The following is a 19,540-nucleotide window of genomic DNA, read 5'->3' on the forward strand; positions in this document are numbered from 1 at the left end:
TGTGATATCTCTTTATAGATAAAACATTTCTCGCAAGACAATAAACAAATCTTAAAAATTAAAGTTTGCAATGAAGTTCATACGTACACGTTGGATCTAAAAGGTGTTTTACAAACTAATATATATATATATATATAATAACAAATCACACCAATTTATAATATTATATCTTTATGTTTAAAATTAAAATATGTATCCAAATGAAATATGCATAACTGGAATATGTATATATATTTTTTGAGATTTGGGATATGTATAGTTTTTTTTTATTTTTTGATAACCAAAAAACACTTCATTCAAAATAGAAAACCAAACATTACAAGGATAAATCTGCCCATATAGCTTGGGATATACAATCTGGGATTGACTCCCACCAAATAACAATATCATTGAGATTCCATGCATAACGTGCCAAAGAATGAGCCACACCATTAGCTTCCCTTCCTTTATGTTGCACTTTCCATGATGGACGCCTATTAAGCAGAGACTTGATTTCTTAAATTAAACTTCCCCATAAAGTAAATGAGAAATCCTCTTTTTGCAATTCCTGAACAACAAGTAAGGCATCTGTTTCAATTTGTAAATCCGAAATGCCTAAAAGAATGCACAGCTGCAACCCTCTTAGCATAGCAATTAATTCAATTTCCATAGGATTTGCAAGAGCTTCTTCTGGTTTACTAGCAGCAAACAGAACTTGTCCTTGATCATCTCTTAGAACCATACCAATTCCAGACCTGTGTTGATCACTGAAAAGAGCACCATCCACATTGAGTTTTAGCACACCCGAAGGAGGTGGTTTCCATCTACATCTATATCTCAGTCCAATTTTCAGTGCCTCTGCAGCTGCCTTATGTTCCTGATATAAAGACATTGAATGCTCTATGACTTGGTCTATTGACAAAATAATAGCTTCATACATCCATTGATTTCGCCTATACCAAAATCCCCATGCCAAAAGAAACAACTTCTCCAATTCACCCTCAACTTTTCTTGTAATAACAGAAAGAATAAGTTGTAGAAAATCAACCTTCTGAGCAGATGTTTTAAGAGATGGAAAAAATTGCAACCAGCAATCAATAATAAGTGGGCAATAAACCAGAGCATGATTAACATCTTCTTCCTCTTGTTGACACCAAGTACAACGAACATCATCAATCAACTTTCTACCCTTCAAATTTCTGAGAGTAGGAAGTATGTTCTTACAAACCCTCCAAGCAAAAACTTTAACTCTGTGAGGTACATGAAGATTCCAAATGTTTTTCCATATCAGTTTCTGTTCTACTGCTGTTGAACTCTCTGCAATCTATCTATTTTGCACAAGATTAGTAAAGAAAGTATATGCACTCTTAACACTGTATATACCACTCTTCTCATGTTCCCAAACAAGGGTATCTGTCACATTTCCATCAGGGATTCTGATACTAAGCACTTTAGCAGCCTCTTGAGTTGATAGCAGGCTCCTTATCTTATCAACATCCCAGCTTCTTTGATCACTTTGCATCAGGTAGGCCACTGGATATTCTCTTAAAGGCCCTAAATCAGAAAGAGCAGGTATTAGCTTATGATTTGGAAGCCAATAATCAGACTATATTTTTATAGACAACCCATTTCCCACACGCCACCTACATCCTTGAAGTAAACTGTTTTTTGCTTCCCAAATGCCTCTCCAAACATATGAAGGGGAACCCCCTAAGGAAGAGTTTTGAAAGCTAGATGTCGGGAAATATCTAGCCTTAAAAACCTTATGAAGAAGAGAATTTTCATTAGATAAAATCCTCCACCCTTGCTTTGCTAGGAGAGCTTGGTTGAAAATCTGTAAACTTCTAAAGCCCATCCCACCTTCAAGCTTTGGAGTACACATCTTATGCCAACTCACCCAACACAATTTCCTTTCTTCTTTTCTTTGGCCCCAACAAAAATTTGCCATCATGCCCTCTAACTCAGAACATAAAGACTTTGGTAGCTTGAAACAACTCATAGTATAGGTAGGAATTGAAAGAGCCACAACCTTTAACAGAACTTCTTTACCCCCTTGAGACAGTAATTTTTCTTTCCAGCCTTGTAACTTTGACCAAACTCTATGCTTCAATGCTGAGAAGGCCTGATATTTCCCTCTACCAACCATAGGAGGGAGACCAAGATACTTATCATATTGTTGGTAATGTTGAACACCCCAAAAATGCATGATTTCCCCCCTTTGAGAAGCTACCAAATTGTGACTAAACACCATAGAGGTTTTCTCTCGATTTATTTTTTGACCAGAAGCTTGCTCATAGATGTCCAGCCTGTGCTGAAGTGTTAAACAAGTTTGCAAATTAGCCTTACAGAAAATCACACTGTCATCTACAAACAACAAATGGTTCAGCTTGGGAGCCCCTCTGCAGACTCGGATTCCTTCTATTTGTTGATGAGTATTTGCTTGATCCAATAGAGAAATAAGACCTTCTGTATATAGCAAAAACAGATAGGGTGAAATAGGATCCCCTTGCCTCAAACCAAGAGAAGGGACAATATGACCTTTAGGCTCACCATTCACTAATATAGAAAAAGTTATAGACTTGACACAGAACATAACCACTCTTATCCATTTCTCACTAAAACCCATCTTTTTCATCACTTCTTCAAGAAAAGACCATTCAATTCTGTCATAAGCCTTACTCATATCCAACTTCAAAGACATAAACCCATCTCTTCCACTCCTTTTCCTTCTCAAAAAATGTACCATCTCATAAGCAACTAACACATTGTCAGTTATTAATCTTCCAGGAACAAAAGCTGTTTGAGAGGGAGAGATGATAGAAGGAAGGATCCTCTTTAGTCTATTTGCTAGCACCTTGGATATAAGTTTATAGATAACATTACAAAGACTTATAGGCCTATAATCAGATACTAATTTAGGCTTATTTTTCTTGGGAACTAATGTTATGAAAGCATGATTAATATCTGCAGGGAATTGGCCAGAATTTAAAGAAAAAAGAACTGCATCAGTAACATCTTTACCCACATCAGACCAGAAATGCTGATAGAAGATGGAAGCCATACCATCTGGACCAGGAGCTTTTGTAGGGTGCATCTCATCAAGAGCTCTTTTCACTTCCTTTTGTGTGAAACTTGCATCAAGTAGCTCCACCATAGCTGGAGTGATTCTGCCTGTTAATCCTTGTAAAAACTCCATATTACCAGAAGTATCAGCAGCTTTAAAGAGATTAGTAAAATACTCAATGATAACTTTATCTCTTTCCTCATTCAACTTCCACTCCCCATTGGAATTCTTAATTCCTTGTATCCAGTTCTTTTTTTTTCTCTGAGATGCTTTATGATAAAAAACTTTGAGTTTTTGTCTCCTTGAGCAAGCCATAAAGCTTTAGATCGCTATCTCCACATAATTTCATTTCTTTGAAGCCATTTTTGAACCTCATTTCTTGCTTCTTGCAGCTTCTGTTTATCATGAGAAAGAGGGTCAATCTGGTGAGCCAACTGCAACTTCTCCTGTGCTACTCTTAGACTTCTCTGGACATGTCCAAAGCTTGATTTATTTTACACTATTAGCTTCTCTTGACATTGCTAAATCTTCTTTATCATAGTACTCAATTCACTCCTACCATTGACACCCCTCCAAGTCCTTTGAATAATCTGTTTGCAATCAGGAGCTTCAATCCACATAGCCTCAAAACGAAATAATCTTCTCACCACCAGCTTTTGAAACCTATCAGACAGCCTCAAAATAATTGGCACATGGTCAGAATATGCCACTATACCATGTGTCACCTTGGCCATCGGGTAACAAGAATGCCATTTGAAATTTGACAAAAATCTGTCCAATCTCTCACTTATAGTTTGACCCTCTTCTCTTCTGTTGCACCAAGTGAAAGGATTGCCTTCAAAACCTAGATCATGTAGATGACATTCTTCAATAACCTCGCTAAACTCCTGCATCTGTCTATCAGGTCTAAGTCTACCTCCACTCTTTTCATCATTACTCATTATCTCATTAAAATCTCCCATTATCAACCACCCCTTATCACTAGGAACTTTTATAGCTCTCAATAAATCCCATGATTCATGTCTCCTGCTAACATCAGGTTGGCCATAGAAACCAGTCAACCACCAAGGTTCACTGTTAAAAAGTCCTTCAATGATATATTTAATTATATTAATTACATTAAAGTACTACCATGCAAAAATTTGCATATATATACGCATATATATATATATACACACACACAACTATTGATGAGTAATTAATAATTCTTGATTTTCATCGCCCATAATGTTCTATTAAAGGTGCATATATTGCTTTGCCTAGAAAAGTCGCAAAAACCCAGTTATTGCTAATTTGCCTAGACGTTGCAAATAACGATTTACCCTTTGTTGCAAATAACTTGTGAAAACAGAAAAGAATCGGGGAGCTACAATAGTGCCTACTTTTACAAACTTAAAATTATTCCCTATTTTACTTAGCCGAATGTGGAATGAAATTGTTAGGAACCTAGCTAGGGGAGGGGAGGGTAGAATAGGAAGCAACTGTTCAATGGGGTCATTTTCAGTTGAGAACAAAAGGAGCAAAACGCAGCAGCAGCAATGGTAAGATCGATTGAGTACTCAACTCTTAAGTGCACCGTTTTATCACTTGTGAAGCACACCGTTTGATTAAAACTGCCCGGAGAACGTAGCGTTTTGGTGTCCTTATTTACTTTTCGTTTGAGTCTTTCATTTACTTGTCGTTTGAGTATTTTATTTTCATGGAGTCTGTTATTTTACTTTACACGTGTTGTTTGGTTATTTGCCTAGTTTGTTATCCTTGCGAGGATATGAGGAAAAGAGGGCACTGAGTGAATTTATTTTGAAAATTCCATCAAATCAGATTAACAAAGGCCTTGTTCTAGATACGTATCCACAATCTCCCTCTTGTGGCCAGGAACGAATATATGAGTAATCTCATTGGTAATGCTACAGGGAGAGTACAAGAAATTGACTTGGAAAAAAGTGAGATGGCATGGGGTGAATTTATACGAGTAAGGATCAGTGTGGATATCACAAAGCCCTTATTAAGAGGTAGGAAGATTAATCTTGGCACAACTCAACCTATTTGGGATTCACATATGAGAGGCTTCTGAATTTTTGTTATTCATGTGGGAAGTTAGGACATGGACACCTTGATTGTGAGCTATGGACAAAGGACATGAAAACAAGTGATGTAAATGAGTTTCCATACGACCCTTAGCTTCGTGCCGGAAGCAATGGTGGAACGACTAAGGGAAGAAAGGTAGGGGTGGGCAGCGGGGCCCCGGAACCCGCTGCCCCGCCCCGTTCGCCCCGCCCCCGCATAGGGCGGGGCGGGGCGCCCCGCACCGTTAGGGCCTGGGCGGGGGCCCCCGACCCGTATCCCAACCCCCAGCGGAGGCGGGGGATGGAAACGGACCCCCCCGGTCCGTTTTTCCCCCGTCCCGCACCTATATATATATATAATATAAACATATAATATATTATATGTTATATATATAAGTTATATAAGAGAAACGGCGCCGTTTTGTGGTGGACAAAACGGCGCCGTTTCAATTAGTGGGTTTTATTATTAACCCACTAATTGAAACGGTGCCGTTTTGTCCACCACAAAACGGCGCCGTTTCAACAAATACCCTAACCCATAACCCAAACCCCCCCCCCCGATCCCCTGATTCCCCTCCCCTCCCCTCCCCTCCCGTCCCGAGTCCCTTCACCCCCTTCGCCCTAATCCCTTCGGTGTTCCCTCCTCCCACCGGCAACCAGTCCGACCGCCGCACGTATTCCATCATCCCTCTCTCTCGCACAACGCACGAGGCCGGACGCAAGCCGCACGCCGCACGGTAACATTTCTCCTCCCCTTTTGATTTTCTCTGTTTGGTTATTATTTTTTATTTTTTTTTTTAGTTTTGATCGGAGATTGGAGGTAGGATGGGGTTGAATCGGAGATGGAGGATGGGATTGTTTGGATTGTGTGCTGTGGATTCTTCGGATTGTGTGATTGTTTGGATTCCCGATTCAATGGATTGTTTTTTTTTTTTTTTTTGTAAATTCATTGTGATTCGGACCCCTAAATTGATTTAGGGGTTTCAACCTAAATCAATTTAGGGTTTCGGATTGGGGTTCCAATCCCCAATCCGAAACCCTAATTATTTATACTAATATATATATATATATATATATATTATCAAAATTAAATATACAGAGAATTGGAAAAACAAAAATAAGAAGAAAAAGAGGAAAATCTATCTATATATCAAATTATTTGCAACACATTGATCTGTCGAGTTCTTCAACTAAGAAACAAATTAAATTAATTTCCATCTATGTAAGATTGATCTTGTACACACAAATCATATATGATTATCGAGTTAGAAAGAAAAATACTTAATTCTTCAGCAAATGAGTCCTTTCGTTTCAAATATTGGGTTTACAATATTTTTCTTTGTAATCTGTTTAATACGATCGACATTCTAATAATTAATGTGTTATCTTAGTACATACGAAGGTTAGCTTTCGAGTCTGATCAAATACAAAAACAAAATGAAGATATTGCATTTTTGTTTGAGAAGATAAAGAAAAGGAAAAAGTCCATAAAATGTAAATTAGAATTGTATTATAAGGATATATTTTTAGAAAACCTGATTATAATATCATTTCATTTACTAATATTTTGTACTTTATAGGCTAACCAAGTTTATTAATTAATTTTTATAAAAATAAATTATAATTATTACTGCTTTTCACCCACGTAGGTATTTAATTTCGAGTTCTTCTACTTATTATCCCTACACCACACATCTGTTAAGGAAACTATGAAGCATATTATGAAGCATATTATGAACAAGTTTTGAACAAGTTTTGAATAAGTCACAACAAAACTATGAAGCATGTTATCAAGCACTTTTTGTTTTATTTAAAAGTTTTAAATAATTATAACTATTAGATAATTAAAATTCAAAAAAAATCAATTTGAAAATTATATAAAATCAAAAAGAGAAAAGAGAGAAGAATATAATGCCTATTAAAAAATGTCTATTAAAGTGGCCTATTAAAATAATGCCTATTAAAGTGGCCTATTAAAATAATGCCTATTAAAAATATGAAGCATCTCTCTTCGACTCTTCCTAATCAAATTATTTGGAATTGCTTATATGAGGTGTAAAAACTTATTATAGTGTAGCCATTCATATTATCATCATTATATATAAAAAGTACTTAATACTAAATACATCAATAATAGTTATGTATGTAGTTTTTGCTGATTGTGTTGGATTGCACTTTGAATTTTTTTTTTTTCTTGTTGGAAAATCAGGAATGTCTTCGGATTTCAGTGATAGCTCGCCTTCCCCAGCCAACACCCCTACCCCAGAAACTAACTCTACTCCTACCCCTATAACGAGTACACCTTGCCCTGCTCCAAAACCCACACAGGGCAAGAAACCTGTATCTATAGTTTGGCAACACTTTACCAAACTAGAGGGTGGGGACCCCAACAACCCACAAGCTAAATGTAATCACTGTGGGAAAATGTATGGATGTCACTATAGGAAACATGGTACATCCCAGCTGAAGGTCCATCTAGAGGAACAATGCAAGAAGAGTCCAATTTTAAAATCCTTAGTAGAGAAGGGCCAATCTAGACTAGATTTTAAAATGGCTGATGGGAGTAGTGGGGCCGGGGGGCCAACATTGAAGGGGTATACGAAGTATAACTCCGATGAGTGTAGAAGGAAGTTAGCTCGTATGATTATCATGGACGAGCTGCCTTTTCAGTTTGTGGAGGGTAAAGGGTTCCAAGAAATTGTCCAAGAGTTGGAACCCAGATTTGTACTTCCTTCTCGTCACACCGTGGCAAAGGATATTAAGAAGATGTACCTTCGTGATAAAGATGTTTTGAGGGGCCAACTCGCGGGTTTGGTAGTTTGCCTCACTACCGATACTTGGACTTCTATCCAAAATATGAATTACATGTCGTTGACTGTGCATTTTGTTGATACTGATTGGGTTCTGTACAAAAAGATTATTAAATTTTGTCAAATAACTGATCATAAGGGTGAGACGATTGGGAAGGCATTGGAGGCCGCAATAAAGGAGTGGGGGTTGGAAAAGGTTTTGTCTGTGTCAGTTGATAATGCGTCATCTAATGATGTCGCATTGGGATATCTAAAGAATTATCTTAAAGATGCAAATAAGACATTCTTGGGTGGTGAATACTTGCATGTTAGATGTGCTGCACATATTTTGAATTTAATTGTGATTGAGGGGTTGAAAGATGTTGATGACTCGGTTGCACGAGTTAGAATGGCTGTGAAATGGGTGAGGTCTTCTCCTTCTAGATTGGAGAAATTCAAAGTTGTTGCAAAGGCTACGGGCATAACATCGAAGAAGGGTCTTTGTACTGATGTTCCTACCAGATGGAACTCAACCTTCTTGATGTTGGAGGCAGCCCAGGAATATAAGACAGCCTTTCAATTATTGGGTGATGAAGACATCCAATATGTCAAATACTTTGATGAGCACGGGGGATCACGAAAGCCTAATGATGATGATTGGGTGGTAGTTTCTACTTTCGTTGATTTTCTTGGATTATTTTATGATGTCACGTTGAATATATCTGGTTCTTTGTACCCTACATTCCATGGGTTTTGTCAACAAATATGTAGGGTAAAAGAAGAATTAGAAGATATGCGTAGGGGTTCCAATGAAAGGATGAGGGGGATGGCAAGTTCCATGATGCTAAAATATGACAAGTATTGGGGAGATTTGACTAGAATGAATATTTTCTTATATGTGGCTGTTATTCTTGATCCCCGTCTGAAAGTTTCAAGCTTGTTATATGGGTTGGGACTTGTTCACGATCAGGTATGGACTGACATTATTGGTGAATTGGCCCGAGATACCCTGAAAAAATTGTATGACGAGTTTATGGCAATTAAGGGTGGTACTACATCGAAGACACATACACCGACCCCAACTCCTTCTACAGACATCGTGACCGGGCCTCCTACAAAGAAGCGCAGAATGCCGTGGACTAAGACCCTCGCACAGAATCCCACACTAGTCCATCAATCTACGGAGGTCGTTTCTGAGTTAGACAACTATTTGTCAGCGGATATGGTCCAAGATGATGATGATCATTTCGATATATTAGGATGGTGGAAGAATGCCTCAAAGAAATATCCCATCATTTTTGAGATTGCCCGCTGTATTTTGGTCATCCCTATTAGCACCGTTGCCTCAGAGTCAGCCTTTAGTACCGGAGGTCGTATATTGGATCCTTTCCGTAGTTCATTATCTCCTATAACTGTAGAGACATTGATATGCACACAGAGTTGGACGATAGGAAAGGATATTCATGTTCCGGATATTTTAGATTTTAAGGAGACCGATGAGGGTGGTGATCAGTCTGGATTTGGACCACCTGGTAATTATTTTTTATTTTATTATTTTAATTTTTTTTATATTCATTTCCATTTCATCGTTATTAATTTTAATATTAATTTTTGTAGTAACACATGAGACGTCTAGTACCTCTGCAACATAAAAATGTTCTCAAGCCCGGGCCGCCCCAACTGTCACACCCCTTGACTCAAAGACAAGCCACAGCTGACAAGCCTCTTTAGAATGATCAATTTTTAATGATTTGTAAAAATTTTGTATTCAATAATTTGTAATGTTGATACAATGTCCTTTGGACACTTTTATGTTTGTAATTTTGTAATTGTTTAGCCTTTCAATGTTGTAATAGCTTAGTTATTATTATTAGTTTATTACGTATTAGACTCTTAGACATAACACTTTTTTTTTTTCTTTTAAACTTCGGGAAATTTTTTTTTTCTTTTTTACTTATAATTTTATGGGCTGAAAATTGAAAATGGCCTACAAGGTATTTTTGACCAATTTCTGGGCCATTTTCGGCCCAGAAGCAATTTCTGGGCCATTTTGGCCCATTGCTGAGATTTCTGGGCCCAAAATGGCCCAGAAATTGCTTCTGGGCCCAAGGCCCAGAAGGGGGTGCGGGGGGCCGGACGGACTGGCCCCCCACCCCTTACCCCGTCATGTGGGACGGGGTACCCCGCTCCCGCACACCGGAGGCGGGGGACGGGGGGGATTTTCCCCATCCGCCCCATGCGGGGGCGGGGGGGGGGGGGGGGGGGGGGGGGGTGCGGGTAGCACCCCTAAAGAAAGGATCAGAAAAGAGGGATGAAGAAACCATCTTTGCCGATAAACATCCTGGCGAATGGCGGCAGCATCAAGCCTCAAGGGGCAATCTACTCGAAAACGAATCTATTGAATTCAAACTCAAAGGATATCTCGAAGGAAACTATAGAAAACGTGATTGTTAGGACAAACCATATTTAGTTTGTTACAGCAGGAAGCCTTTATGAAGCAAAATATGGAAATTTAAAATGAGCCAGAATTCAAAACCCATAAATCTGGAGAGTTTGAAAAGGAAAGGAAGATGCAGATGATAAATGTTGAGGTAGATAAGTCAAAGGACAAGCCTCTAGAAGGAAATGGGGTGGATGACCTACGCCATAGACTTCTAGGCTAGCCCAGAATAAAGACAAGGACAATGAAGGCTCTTTAGCAAGCTTATCTCTTTCATAGCATAATGAAGGCACCCGTAGATGGAAAAGGAAGGTACCTTTAAGAGCATCTCAAGAGAAGAAACCTTGTTAATTAACAAACCTAGGGAAGAAGAAGTTGGAAGTGACTACAGAGGACCAAGGAAGAACATCTAAACGATTCAAGGCTCAGCTGAGGGAGGATGAGAGGCATACATTAGATCAACAAATAATATCGGTGGAGGCTGGTTCCCAAACCTGTTGGAAACCATGAAACTCTTCAACTGGAATACACGTGGGCTTGGGAACCCTAGTAGTATTCAAACCCTTCGAGATATTATCAAGAAGGAAGATCTCGACCTTTTTTTCTTCAAGAAACAAGACTTGCTGCTCATGCTATGGAGAAATGTAACTTCAAATTGGAGTATGCTAATTGTTTAACTGTTGACTGTGTAGGACATAGTGGGGGGCTTGCAATGTTATGGAAAAAACATGTGAATTTGTCTATGCTTAACTATTCAAAATCCCAGATTGATGCTATGATGATTGATGATACAAAAAAAAGTGGTTCCTTACGAGTATCTATGGCCATCTCGATTCAACTAAGGGGTGATACTTGGAATTTAATCCAAGCTTTGTGGAGAGGTGAGAATTAGGCCCGGTTGGTTTTTGGTGATTTTAATGAAATCATAGCACAAAGTGAGAAGTTGGGGGGGGGGGGGGGGGAGGGGGTAGGAATAGGCCTGAGCAGCAGATGGTTGACTTTAGAAATGTCTTAATTGAGTGCGAGCTAAGAGGTTTAGGTTTTAGAGGACCTATATCCACTTTGTGCAATAAAAGAGGGAGCCCTTCAAGTATTAGTGAAAGGTTAGATCGATTTGTGGCAAACACCACCCGGTGTAATTTATACCAAAAAATCATTGTTACTCATGGAGCAACAACTTATTCTGACCATTTACCTATTTGGTTAGAATCTGATGGTGGTACTATGTTTAAAAGAAGAAAAAAAGTCTTTCAGATTTGAAGCCATGTGGGTTGGAGAGGAAGGGTGTGCAAAGATTGTTGAAGACTCATGGAAGTTTGGGAATTCTCATTATAGTATGGGTGAAGTAGTATATATGACAACAGGAGTATGGGTGAAGTAGTATATATGACAACAGGATGCAGCCCAAAGCTAGACTCTTGGGAAAAAATTAAGTTTGGAAAGGTGCATTTTCAATTACAAAAGGCTAAACAAAAATTGCACCTGGTGCAGGATAGTGATCCAAAAGGAATTGATAGAGATGCATCCATCTTAGCAAGATAGGATATTCAATTGTGGCTTGAGAGAGAGGAGATAATATGGAAACAAAGATCAAGAGCCTTGTGGTTAGAGAGGGGGACCAAAATACAAAATTCTCTAATGCAAAAGCATCCCAAATTAAGAAGAAAAAAGAACAACATTAAGAAATTGCAAAATGAGTGTGGAGAATGGCAACAGGGTGAGAATCGACACAAGCCTAACATTTCAAATCTCTATTCACTACTTCTAAGCAGAGGTTTATAAGGCTCTCATGCAGATGCATCCCCCCGGTCCAGATGATATGTCACTTGTTTTTTTCCAATGATACTGGCATATCATAGGAAAGTCAATCTCTGCTGCAGTCCTCAAGGCACTTAACTCAGTTATTGCTGTAGCAGTATGAAAGTGCATCAAGACAACAGATTAACAAAGAAAAAACATCAATGGTCTTTAGCAGGAATGCATTAGTAGGGAAACAACAAGAAATTATGTCCTTATGAGAGGTTGGTCAAGTGCAACAGTATGAGAAGTATCTTTGTTTGCCTCTTGTTATTGGAAAGTCACAGTCTTTTTCTGAGATTAAGCACAAGGTATGGCTGAAGTTACAAACCTGGAAGGAACACATGTTCTCTTAAGGGGGAAGAGAGGTGTTGATCAAAGCAGTGGCACTATCTATCCCAACTTATGCTATGAGTTGTTTCGAGCTACCTTATAGTCTCTATGCATAGCTTGAAAACATGATGGCTCTATTCTGGTGGGGTTAGAGAAAGGAGGAGATGAAGATTCACTGGATCAGTTTGGCAAAATTGTGTGAATCAAAATATAGAAGAGGACTAGGTTTTAAAGATCTGAGAGTTTTTAACATGGCTTTGTTGGCTAAGCAAGGATGGAGAATCTTACAAGAAGACGGAAGTTTGCTGCACAAAATCTACAAGACTAAGTATCTTCCAAAAGTTCTTTTTTTTTTTTTTTTTTTTTTTTACACGCTCCTTTAAGAACTAACCCTCTTATTATTGGAGAGGAATTTGAGAAGCCAAGAATCTACTTCTCAAAGGAGGAAGGTGGATCATAAGGAATGGCAAGTCTGTTAAAACTTGGAAGGACTCTTGGGTACCAGGTCATCCAACCCTAGAAAGGGAGTTTGCATCAGTTGAAGTCAATGTGGAGGAACTGATTGATTACAATACAAAGTGGTGGGATGCAAGGAAAATTAGAGCTCTATTCAATCCAAATATAGCAGTTAAGATCTTAAAGATTAGTCCAAGCCTAAGTGATGTTGAAGAAATATGGATTTGAGACCAGGAAAACAATGGCAAATTTAGTGTTAAAAGTGCCTATCAGTTCTTTAAAGCTAGCAAAGGTGAGAACATAGGGAAAACCTTGAATGCTAGAAGCTAAAACTCATTATGGTCTACTCTATAGAAGTTGAAGATTCCCAACAAAGTCAAAGTATTTGCCTGGAGAGCATGCATGGATGGACTTCTGACATTCGAAAACCTAAGAAGAAGACATATTGATGTGGATGGTATATATATGTATTTTCTACAAGGAAAAAAATGGAGGATCTACCACATGCCCTTTTGCACCATCCAAGTATTCATGATCACTGGATTAGATATGTTCCTTTTATACAAAATGTGGATCATTTTTTGTCAATGAAGGAAGTGGCTCTAAGCATTAAGGAAGAATGCACACTTGATGAGCTGACTAGTTTTGTAATGATTGCATGGGGATTTTGGTTCAAAATAAATAAAATGTTGCATGAGAAAGTATGCATGGAACCACATCAAGAGATTGATTTTGCTTTATCAATGAAAAAAGTTCCTAATACCGTTAGGCAAGTGCCAGTTTCTCAGCAGAGGACAAGCTATAGTTGGCAACCCCCGCAAGATTGTTGAGTCATATATATATAAGTCCAAACTTCAATATATAAATGTTGTCCATATATAGATAAAAAATAATAAGAGAGATAAAAGCTATGGCATGCAGAAGGCCACAAAGCATTGGGATAAAAAAGTATGATTTCCTTCACTCTTTTTTTTTTTTTTTTTTTAAACAAATTATTATCAAAAGATTGTAGCGAAGAATTAAATAAAAAAAAATGATATAGATATCCATATTCCAATATATGTCAAAATCTTTGTTCCTCCCTTGAGACAATTAAATAATATTATCTTTACGTGCGAATCAATTCAATATTTGACAACCTTCCACGACTTTTAACATCATTCCTCTGTAAATTTGACAAGACTTCTCATTTTGCTATTCATCAACTCCACATATCATTCTTATTTTTATTTATTTTTATTTTATTTTTATTAAACTAATTGAATATTTTTAGTGATCATCATTCATACATCACATGTTTTGTAAGAGAAAAAAAATTAAAAAATTATGTATGGTGTTTGATGTGTGGAGAATGAGTAGAATTTTTCATCCAACAAAACTGATTGATTAATTACAAGATATATAAAACTCCAAAAATAAATATGGAATAAAAACGACAAAAAGGATATTAATGAACTAACCTAGCTACTATAACTTAAACTTACAGTCTTGTACATATCAGAATATACGCACAGTCTTTGTTTTTTTTTTTTTTAAACAGAGGAAATAAAAACAAAAGGAACAAAACAAGCAGGAGTACTGCACTAATTGAGAGGTGAGTTTATTATTGTACAACTCATTTTCCCTTGTCTTGGAGCATGGGATCAAAATTGGGTCTTGTTATTGATGTTGTCTCATCTTTATGGCAATTTTGCTTATTGCAATGCCTTATTGTTTCCCTAAACTCAGCCTCATCATGTTGATATAGAAGATGGAATCCATACTTGTGCACTCTCAAGCTTGAGCAGTTACTAGCAATAGAGGCCTCTATTCGAGTGCATTGGTTCAACCACTTTGGAAGTGATCCTTTGGGTAAAAATGATGGCCACATTATCTCACCTTGATGTACCAACTTGATTTCTTCCTCTGTAAATGGGCGATGGGAATGTAGAGGTTCCACACTGTCAATGTCTGTATCCAAAAGACACGAGAGATAATTATGATTTCTTAAATCCAACATTTTAATATGGGCAGCCTTATCATCCTTGTATATCCAAAAGGAAGCACACATGGCAAGCCCAAGCCAATTATTGTCATTATAAAAATCAAGAGGTAACTCAAATCCCACTGAGGGCTCGTTGTTGTGATAGATGAACCACTCCGTTATCCCACATGGAAGGAAACAAGAACTGTATTCAAAGTTTCTATGGAATACCTGACAAATAGAAACACAAAATCTAGTTCAGTAGTGAGATACACGTTAAGTGGGAAGGGAAGCAAATGGCGATTCGGAGAATCTAATATTCATTTTTTATCTTTTCAGCATTTAGATTATCGTGTACGAATATGATATCTGAAAATTTAGATTCATGTATAAGAACCTGATTAATTTCATGCACCTTTCAGAATAACTATCTATATTTGATTTATTAATTATAAACATAGTGTAGGAGTTATTTATGATCTCAAAGCATCCTTGTATATTTAATTTATTTAAGATTCAGAAGATAGTTTAATACAAAATATTTTAAAAAATTAAATAAAAGAATCAAAGGAATACAAGCTTTACATAAACCATGAGTAGTACTTTTCTTTCATTAATTTACATAAATATATATATATAGTTTTTGTTTCTGACCAAATTAAACCCGTTCATTTACGCTTTTTGATGAAATTAGAGCATTCTCATTGATTTGACCAAATGAGAAGAGTAGCTAAAATTTAAATAATTTGTGCCAAAAAGACCTCACATTGGGTTGGGCATATCTAAAATAATTTGGATTTCAGCTACAGTGATTGACCAAATATAGAAGACCACTGTTAGTTCATCAAATATTAAAATACTATTTTCTCACTCCATGCAAACATTAAGATACTAGTTTCTCACTCCAAGCAAAAATACTATTTGGTTAGTAATTAAGAAATTTAGATAGAATTTTAGATGAGTTTAATGAAATATTTTTTTGTTATTAGTATTAAATGACATTTGAAAATATGATTTTTTTAACATTAATTTAATTAGAATATAATTATTATTAACATTTAATTGGTAGAACTACAAAATTTGATAAAAATAAATTAAATAAAAAAATTATTAAATTAATAATATTTTATTATTATAATTTATATAGAGAAAATCAATAATCTAATGTGAGGATTGAATTTAAAAAAAATAGATAAATACAAAAAAATATAGTATTAGCTAAATTTTAAAGATGCATTTGGCCAGTTATCAATTGTACTCTAATATTTTTCAAACAAAAAAGGTAATGCATGGGAGAATGGTACTTTTGTCCATCTAAGAAATTCAAAATTCAAATCAATCTCTTTTAAAACTCTCATGATCACGAAAGTTATGATTGCCCCTTCACAGTACTTCATTTTTACTGCAATTTTATTAAAAGTACTTCTTTCTATGGAAATTTAGTTCACAATTAACTAGTATGAGGATAAAAAATTAAAAAAAAAAAAGGAAGAAAAAAGACAAAAGAAAAAAAAAAAAGAAAAAGAAGAAGAAGGAAGGTTTTTGGATTCTTGAAATATTTAAGCTAGCCCTGGAGTTGGGAGCCTTAATTTGTGAGCACCAATTCAAATATAGAGAACTAAATACAAATATACAATGGTTTGGGAATGTGGTCTGTATACATACATACATACATACATACATATATATGTGTGTGTGTGTACATATGCATAATACGTTCGCAGTGGAAGATGCTGAAAGTAATTAAAATGATTACCCAACACGTAAATCGCATCCGGAGATATTGCTCACTTTCCGCAAAGCAGTTTTCCAGGTTTGCACATCCTCTTTGACAATGTTGGAATCTTTTTCAAGCTCAGCAAAAGCTTCTGCAAAACTATCTGTCTGGTCTCGTACGTGAGAGGGACTCACATGGTAGAAAATCGGAAAGACTGTCAGCCCCGTCGTTTCCATGCATTCAACAATCTTGGCAAGTTCAAGCAAGCACCAGCTTGAAAAGGCATAATTCCGTGAGAGAACGACGATTGCATACTTGGATTCTTCAATTGCTTTCAAGAGATCTGGAGATATATATCTTCCTCGTTCTAGCTTTTCGTCGTCTCTAAAGGCGAAAATACTTTTATATTTCAAAGTAGTATAAAGATGAGCCGTAAAATTGTTGAGGGTGTCCTTGCCATAGAAACTGAGGAAAACATCCTATCTGCATGGAGGCAAAGAACAAGAAATTAAAGATGAAGTTGGCCGGGCTGTTTGATCAGTTTTCATGGAGGAGGGATGAAGTTGGAAACTTACACAGCCATGTTTGCGAGAGCTTGGAGATCAATCAGAACAACAACATTATAAGGTGATCACCTTTATTCTTAGTGTTGGTTTTTCTGGCCATGTTCGATGTTGCCTAGAAAAAACTCCATTGCGTGGAAAAGACAAATGATTTTAGCAATCGTTAATTACGTAAATATTTTTTTGAAAAAAAGAAATAAATATAAAAAAGAAAAAAATATAAAACTTATATTAAAAAATTAATTTTTTTTAATAATAGACTTTATTTTTTTTTCAAAATAATTATACACACTCTATGACTATACATAATATTATTCTTGTTGCAAAAAGGGTGGAAGCACTGATATCTAAGGATCGAATTTCCCCTATTTCATGCATTTAAATATTAAAAAAAAAATTGTGGTGGCGCTTCATCCAATTGAAAGATTAAAGACGAATTATAAAAATGTTCTGTTTTTAATTGTTTAATTAAAGACTAGAGGAAAATGTTTAGATGGAATTGCTCATGATTCCTCTTGAATTTGCTTTAAAAACAGAATAAATAGACAATGTGACATCAGTATAATAAAAATTATTTATCATATATTAAAGTATGAATTGAAAATTACATTGGAATTAATTCAGATATATATTTTAAGTAAAATTGGTCAATATTAGCATGCATACCATTGGGTTGGGCCTAAAGGATTTATTGTACATCCAGAAGTATATCTCACCACAGAAGTATTAGGTTGATCATAAGATCTGACAAATTAATTAAATCTTTTTTTAAAAAATAATAATTTTATGATTTAATTTACTACATCAAACTACCTCTATTTATAAATTAAATTTTATAAAAATCTTTATAAACCAAATATTTCTAATCTTGTAAAGCATTCAAGCTAAAGTAGTAACTCAATCGGATAATTATACCAAGTATTAAAAAAGAAATTTGTCATTGATCATCAAGAAATTGAAATCAAACAACAGTACTACCATTACAACAAAAATAGGTTTTAGTGACAGATAAAACTGTTATAAGAAATGGGAAAAATGTCATGAAATACATTTGGTGACGGTTTCTGACCGTCACCACCACTGTCACGTAATGTGCATCACGGATTATATTTAGTGATAGTTTACTATACAAGCGTCACTAAAAATATTTTTAGTGACGGTTGAGGATGTGCCGTTTGAAATAACATTCGAACGTATTATTTTCTGTGACGGTTAGAATCTGTCATAGAAAATTACGTTCGAATGTAAAATATTACGTTCGAATGTAAAAAAGACGAGCTGACATCCGAACGAGAAAAGGTAACGTTTGTTGATTATAGTTCGGACATATAATGTAAACGTTCGAACGTTTATACGTGTGAATGTTACGTTCGATCTCGAATCCAACGAAAATGAAATAATGTCTGAACGTTTGTATCATAACGTTTGGACATTAATTCGAATGTTAAGAGAGTAGAGTTCGAACGTAAAGTGTACGTTCGGATGTTTGGAACGTTAAACTTTTTTGACATTCGAACGTTTTTTTAACTTGGGTTTAAACGTTCGAACGTTTTGTTACTATTTTGTATGGTTACGTTCGAACGTATTTTTGAACGTGTAATACTATTGAAACGTATTTTATTTACATTCAAACGTACATATCAGAAATGCTAAACTCATCCACTTAATAAACAAACTAATTGTTTCATATTACAGTACATATTTCACAACCAACATTGTTTGAAACTGTTTTCAAATTAGATGTTAAAAACGTAATACACAAATAAAATTCATTTCTTTTTCTTTCCTTGCCTAGCACGATTCTGTTGCAATGACATAACACGTTCCATTTGCAGCATCATCTCCCGCTGCACTTGCTCTTGGACCTCACTACAGATTCTTTCCTCTTGGTCTCTTTGCTGGTCCTGCAAACGCGTCTCTAAATGAGACTGTCGCTCTAAAAGGGACTCCAACTCTTGCTGTCTAGACCTTATATACTCATTCTCGCGTCGTGCAGCTTTTAAATCTTTGGTAAGATTATTAATTTGTGATGTCAATGAGGTTGAGGAAGATGAACCAGAATGCTTGAAATATCGTCCCAAACCTCTTGCCATACTAGAGTTGGGCCCAAGCACTTGTGTAAAAATGTCCAAGTCACTAGGAGAGGATTCCCCAAAAGCTGACTGCATCTCCATCATTTTTTCCTGCAGTTTGAAAGATCAAAACACACAATAAGTAACATATTAAAAGAAATACAAATAAAAAATAATTTAATCACATGTTATATAATTTATTTAACAAAAGGAACACCGCTTACATAATTAATTGCAACTGCAGGATCCATCCACTCACTATGCTCATTAGTGTGAGCAGCAGCATAGACATGAACGAGAG

The sequence above is a fragment of the Carya illinoinensis genome, chromosome 15 (genome assembly GCF_018687715.1).
Source record: "Carya illinoinensis cultivar Pawnee chromosome 15, C.illinoinensisPawnee_v1, whole genome shotgun sequence".
NCBI classification, from domain to species: Eukaryota; Viridiplantae; Streptophyta; class Magnoliopsida; order Fagales; family Juglandaceae; genus Carya; species Carya illinoinensis.